The sequence below is a fragment of the Cheilinus undulatus genome, linkage group 5 (assembly GCF_018320785.1).
Source record: "Cheilinus undulatus linkage group 5, ASM1832078v1, whole genome shotgun sequence".
In the NCBI taxonomy this organism is placed as follows: Eukaryota; Metazoa; Chordata; class Actinopteri; order Labriformes; family Labridae; genus Cheilinus; species Cheilinus undulatus.
The window spans coordinates 3,463,021-3,469,111 of NC_054869.1; the positions used below are offsets into that span (position 1 = coordinate 3,463,021).

General features: G+C 43.7%; 1 long non-coding RNA gene across 1 annotated transcript; it reads left to right on the top strand.

The window, feature by feature from the left end:
• The first annotated feature begins 1,904 nt into the window (after positions 1–1,904).
• Positions 1,905–5,788, top strand: LOC121509255. Its single transcript, XR_005991862.1, has 3 exons — positions 1,905–1,962; positions 2,698–2,814; positions 5,626–5,788. It is a non-coding gene; the product is annotated as an uncharacterized LOC121509255 (long non-coding RNA).
• Positions 5,789–6,091: the final 303 nt, after the last annotated feature.

A 6,091-nucleotide genomic window follows, 5' to 3' on the forward strand; every position in this document is an offset into this window, starting at 1 on the left:
GGCTGTAGATGGGAACATGTTGTCAGCATAAATTCACGAGTTTTACGACAAAAAAGGGCCAAGGAAATATGTTGGCTCACCTGTGCGCTGTGTCGAAAACGTACACAGCACTTTATTTCTCCCAAAACACCCCTCTGTGTCAGGCACTAACTTATGATGCAGCTTTCGGCATTCTGTATCCTTCTGCCTCCGCTCACTGTTTACTTCACACATCCGCCGGTCAGCTGTGTGGGTCTGTGGACTTCTTCAGGAATAATAACACCCCATCAAGCTAAAACAAAGATAACGAGCGATTTCGGCATGAGTGATGATGATGTGCCGTTTACTGTGGATACGAAAGGATATTTGTATGAACCGGATTACACTGAAGAAGAACTTACACAGATGGATACAGACCAGACTTATACAGCGGGCTGAAAGAGAGACCAGAGAACCTTCATTTGAAATTTTAGAGCAGGAGAGATCCCGAGTTACCTGGTGGTGTAGGTGTGGAAAGTGTGAATCCATGCCAACCCACTTGGAGAACTGCTGTTGTCATAAGTGGGACTTAGTTGTGACTCTTCTTCAGGACATTTCTGAATCAGAGGGTAGCGGCTCACAGGCGCCTGCAGTCTGCATCACACTCCATCCAGAATTTCCTGTCTAATTGCCGGTGTTTTGCGGACCTTCTTCAACTTTCCAAAGATAAATTGGGAAAACAGACCCCGACTTGAAGGGCCGAATGGAAATTTGTCTTCTAGGTAAGCTTATGACTGTCGCCTTTTCCTCTAATGGCTGATATGTATGGTGTCAAGGAGGTGTGCTTGTTTAAACAGTCTGGATAAATGCAAGTACGCAGCATCTTCTGAATCTAAAGAAAACAGATTAAAAAACCCAAAATGCGTTGTAGTAACCGATGCTTGACCCCGCTACACTGCAATCCACACAGCTGACCGGCTGATGTATGAAGTAAACAGTGAGCGGAGGCAGAAGGATACAAAACGGCGAAAGCTGCATCGTAAGTTAGTGCCTGACACAGAGGGGGTGTTAGGAGAAATAAAGTGCTGTGTACGTTTTCAACACAGCGCACGGGCGAGCCGACATATTTCCTTGGCCCATTTTTTCGTAAAACTCGTTAATTTACGCAGACAACATGTTCCCATCTAAAGCAGCTATGCGCCGGCTCTTTCTGAATTCGTAATAACAACAGGATCAAATTACACGGAAATCGCTGGAGGCTAATTCTACCACTATAGCCAAGCACCTCATACGACCCAACTTCAAAAATCCTGAAATATCCCTTAAACTCTTTGGGCGCCAGAGTTTTTTCAAGAAAATATTCAATTTTGATCTCAAGATTTCAAAAGGCTGTAACTTAAAAGTAGTTAGAGATAAAGGCAAACTGTGATTGAGAAAAATCTTCAGTATGACTCAGAGTTTGTGAATGGGAGTAAATTCACTCATCTAATTTGTATATTCTGACATCACCAGGTGGCCTCCACCACCATCGGCTGTGCGTTTTCTCCCACGGCTTCTAACATGGCTGCCCCTACCTCTGCAGTGTTTTTCATTCCCTACCTCCATCACTATTTGCTGTGTTTTGACCACCCCCATACCCCCACCACGTCCCCTCCCTCCCCGGCCATTGTGAGGCAAAGCATTGGCCTCAGTATCTGCTGCTTGTGGACTGTCGTGGCACACTGAAATGCTGTCGGTGCTAACAGACGCACAGTCAGCCATGGTTTCACCAGACAACTGAACGTCCTGTCAGAGGGTGAATATTCCTCTATTCCTCCCAGCATTGTGAGTATTCTCGCTACAATTTGCTCTCCTTCTCTGCGTTACGCTCCCACTACAACCACCGCTTCCTTGTCTTCTAGACCTCAGGAGGGTCTTTCAAAATTCTCTCTCTCCAAAACTTTGAATGGAAACACACCAAGAAATGCTGCTGGGATTGAAGATACTCATGTCCACCATCTCCTGGTAAGAAGTAGTAACAACATTAGGCACCATTTTTGCAGCTAGAGCCTGTTTAATTCAGCAATGTTGCTTGTCGCAATTTTGCGACTTTTGTGCTTAAAGGGTTAAGGTGGTACTTAAGACTTGTGCTTCAGTGTAAAGACAGTTCATCACTGCAGCATGTACCCACAGTTTTGGTTTTATCTAAACTAACATTCTCCTGCTTTTTAAAAAGAAAATTACCATTAAGTAACTCTGCAAAGCAGATGGATATGTCTGTTTCCATGTTTCTCACCTGCAATCTATCTTGCAAAGCTCCCGTCTGAACCGTTTGGGCCCGGTTAGAGTGACAGGACCAATCAGTGTGACGTAAGCAAGCGGTGACAAAGGACCGTTGCAATTATGACGGAAGACATTAGCATGGATGCTGCTAAAGCGCCAGTTTCATCAGAACCTGACGACATTTCTTTGTTAAAGAAGAACAAAGAACAGCAATGAGTTGTTTTCTTTTAAAGAACAACAAAAGTCATGTACTGACATGTCTACAGTCGCTATGGTTCGCGATATGTAGTTCTCTATGGAGTTTATTCCATTAATCACAAGTGTTATCGCGTTAATGTTAACAGCACTAATTTTTTGTACCACGATTAATCTGAGAATCTCTGTAGTTGTGTGTCTGTGTCTCACAAACTTTCTTTCCCTCCATGGACAGGATTACACCTGATACCAGTGAACTCATGTAATTCACTCTTCCATCAGGGGACAACAGGAGGAAAGTGGAGCTAGTGACTCAGGCCCCTGATGCGATGGAAGTACCAGACGTCTTTCACTGGCCGAGCGTAGTGAGGGAGTGTGGACCTGGATGAGTGATACCAGGTAAAAAGGAGTTGTTTTTAGTCACTGCTTTTAAACAACTAACCTGAAACCTCAGATCTAATGTTTTATAGAGCCAGAGCATGGATATGTTCAACATTCATCTGGGAAAGCTCCCACAGAAAACGTTTGGAAAGGGCAGGACTTTTCAAAAAATTCTGGGAAGGTGATTGGAGGAACGTTCTGTCTGTCACATTCATGACAGGCCAATCAGAGCGCCAAGACAAAATGGCGCTGTGCACATGCACTTCTCTTGAGCTGACAGGTCACCGTAGCCGTAGATTGTTAACGGTGGAGCTTCTCTGGGAACAAAATTGATACCAAGGCCAGTCGAGAGATGTGCAAAAACATCTCTTCAAAGACAAGCTTTCAGTGTGACTCTTAGTTCTTGTTTAGAGAAATGTGGTGTGGTGGTGTGACTGAATAGAAGACATAAAGTGAACATGCAGGACTGAAACATTTCATGTCTTAGCAAGTGGTAGGTTTCGTTTCTGCAGGATTATCATGATGACAAAATAAAGTTGGTATTACACTAAGTTTTAAAATGAAACAACTGGGCTGCCGGTTCAGCTGCACCCAAATCCTGAACGCACTGGTCTCATGATCTGTTTCCTGTTCTGGCGTTGTTAGGTGGATGTCTCCCCAACTGTCTCTCTTCAGCTGTCCTATCAAATAAGGGATAAAGCCTAAAAAAAAGACTTCCTCTTAGGAATGGCGAAAGCTTTACTGGAGAAATCATTTCTTCTTTACTCACAGGATGTAAAGACACATCCGGATTTCAGCTTTCTGTAATCACAGCTGTGTATGCGTGACAGGACATCACTTGCCTCTTACAACAGAATTAAAGTGATGAATGAAACAGGGATTTCCTCAGAAGAACCATGAATAACCTCTAACAGATTTTGGTTATTTAGAACTTTTTTTTCTTTGTGATGAAATATCAGGCCCTGTTTCCCTATCAGCATCATTAGCAGAAGGAATAAAGGCTTTTCATCATGAGATTAGACAAATAAAACAACAGCACTTAGCTGTCTTAAACTAAGTGTAATGGACGTCCTGTCTTAATCCAGATCGACTTTATAATAGGGATGAACAATATTTTGTATTTGTATCAAAATAGTGATGTGGGCTAACCTTGCAAAGCAGATGGATTTTCCTGTTTCTGTGTTTCTCACTGGTGAATCCATCTTGCAAAGCTCCAGTCTGAACAGATTGGGTGGATTGAGAGTGACAGGAGTAAGGGGCGGTACTCCTGGGCGCGGCGGAGTCATAACATAATCAAGCAGCAACAAGAGGCTGGTGCAATTATGGCGGAAGAGCTTAGTGTGGATGCTGCTAAAGCGCCAGTTTTATCAGAAATTGACAACATTTCTTTGTTAAAAGAACAAAGAACAGCAGTGAGTTGTTTACTTTTCTAAAACAATGTTTTTGCCCTTCTCTCTTTTAATTACAAAAGTTGTAACATACATCCCAGAGAGGAAAAATGATCGCATCCAATTATCCAGGTTGGGTCACGGTGGCAGCAGGCAAAGCAAGCCAACCCAGACATCTCTCTTCCCAGCAACATTTTCCAACTCCTCCTGGGGGATTCCAAGGCGTTCCAAGGCAAAATGAGAAATATAGTCCCTCCAGAGAGTTCTGAGTCTACCCCGGGGTCTCCTTCCAGTTGGACGCGCCCAGAAAACCTCCGCAGGGAGGCGACCAGGAGGCATCCTGATCACATGCCCGAACCATCTCAAATGGCTCCTTGACGTGAAGGAGCAGCGGCTCTACTTCGAGATCCCTCTGGATGTCCGAGCTCCTCATTCTATCATCAAGGCTGAGCCCAGACACCCTCCTGAGGGATCTCATTTCGATCGTTTCAATCGCTGTAACAATCCACACACTCGTTCTGTCATTCCCCCTCCCTTTGTCCTAATTGGTGGACGGAGTCCGCTCCAGCGAACGGGGACGCACACAAATGATGTCCCGCTTGTCATGGAAAAGCGCCTGTCTGTCTGTCTTGTGGTCTACAGTATGTGGAAGCCGGTCGCGAATAGCTGTATCTTGTGGAAAAGTTCGAAAAGTCGGGTTAGTTAGGCCCTCGTAAACGAGAAATTTGCCTCAGAAAAATTCTTCAACCATTTACTCAAGTCAACGCTACTCAAGTCTACTCAAACACAGAAAAAGGTGCAGACTGCTGTGGAGACTGACACAGATGCTGACAGTTGTAGCTGACTGACTGACAGCGGACAACAGTCGACTGAAAGGGGCTCCGACTCTGTGTGTAACGCTGTTATTTATAGCATGACTGCATTTATTCTTTTCACACTGAACTGTTTTGTTTTCTTCTGTTGGAACTGAACTAAATTGCCTTTAAACTGAAATGAATTAAAGAAGGGTGAGGGGATTTAAAGAACTGAAATCAATGAACTGAAAAAATAAGAGCCTGTAAAGGTAGTTTTGGGTTGTTTAGTGAGAAAACGGACTAACTTTGCTTTAAGGGTCTTTGTTTCATTGTTATTGTTTTCTTAATGTGTTTGGGTTTTGTTTTGTTTTGTTTTGTTTTGCTTTGTTTTTTTTTCAATTTCATACAAACTTTATTTTTTAACTGAGAAAGTTGGTTCAGGTTTCCATTTCTTAAAATATTAGGTTATTGAGTTTTATACTTTTACATCCTTTGTGTTGGTTATTCAAATTAAGCGGTGACTTAAGGATCAAAACTGACTTTTGCCAGGTTTATCCCCGGCTGGTACCCCAGAAATTAAAACAAAAGAAAACTCAAACCACTAAAAACCGTCACACTGCAATCTTGTTCTTTTTGTCATTACCCAGAGTTCATGACCATTGGCGAGGGTTGGGACGAGGATCGACCAGTAAAATGACAGTCTTCTAGCACAGCCACAACAGTGCGGTACAACGTCTGCAATACCGCAGATGCTGCGCTGATCTGCCGGTGTATCTCCTGGCCCTTTCAACCCTCACTCATGAACAAGACCCCGAGGTACTTGAACTCCTTCACTTGAGGCAAAGACACTCTCTCTTCCCTGGAGGGAGCAACCCACCATTATCACAATGTTTGTTTCTTCCAAAATTGTTCAGCCCTACTTTAGAGCAGGGATTCTCATCCTTGGGGTCGGGACCCCATTGGGGGTCAAGAGACACTGAGAGGGGGTCTCCAGATGCCTTTAAACAAACCCATAATATTGTAACGTGAGGGTTCGGTGTATGGTGAAAGGATCACTCTAAGTATGAAGAACAGCAGGATGGAGTCAGATAACTTTCTCAGCATCTGTTTTTA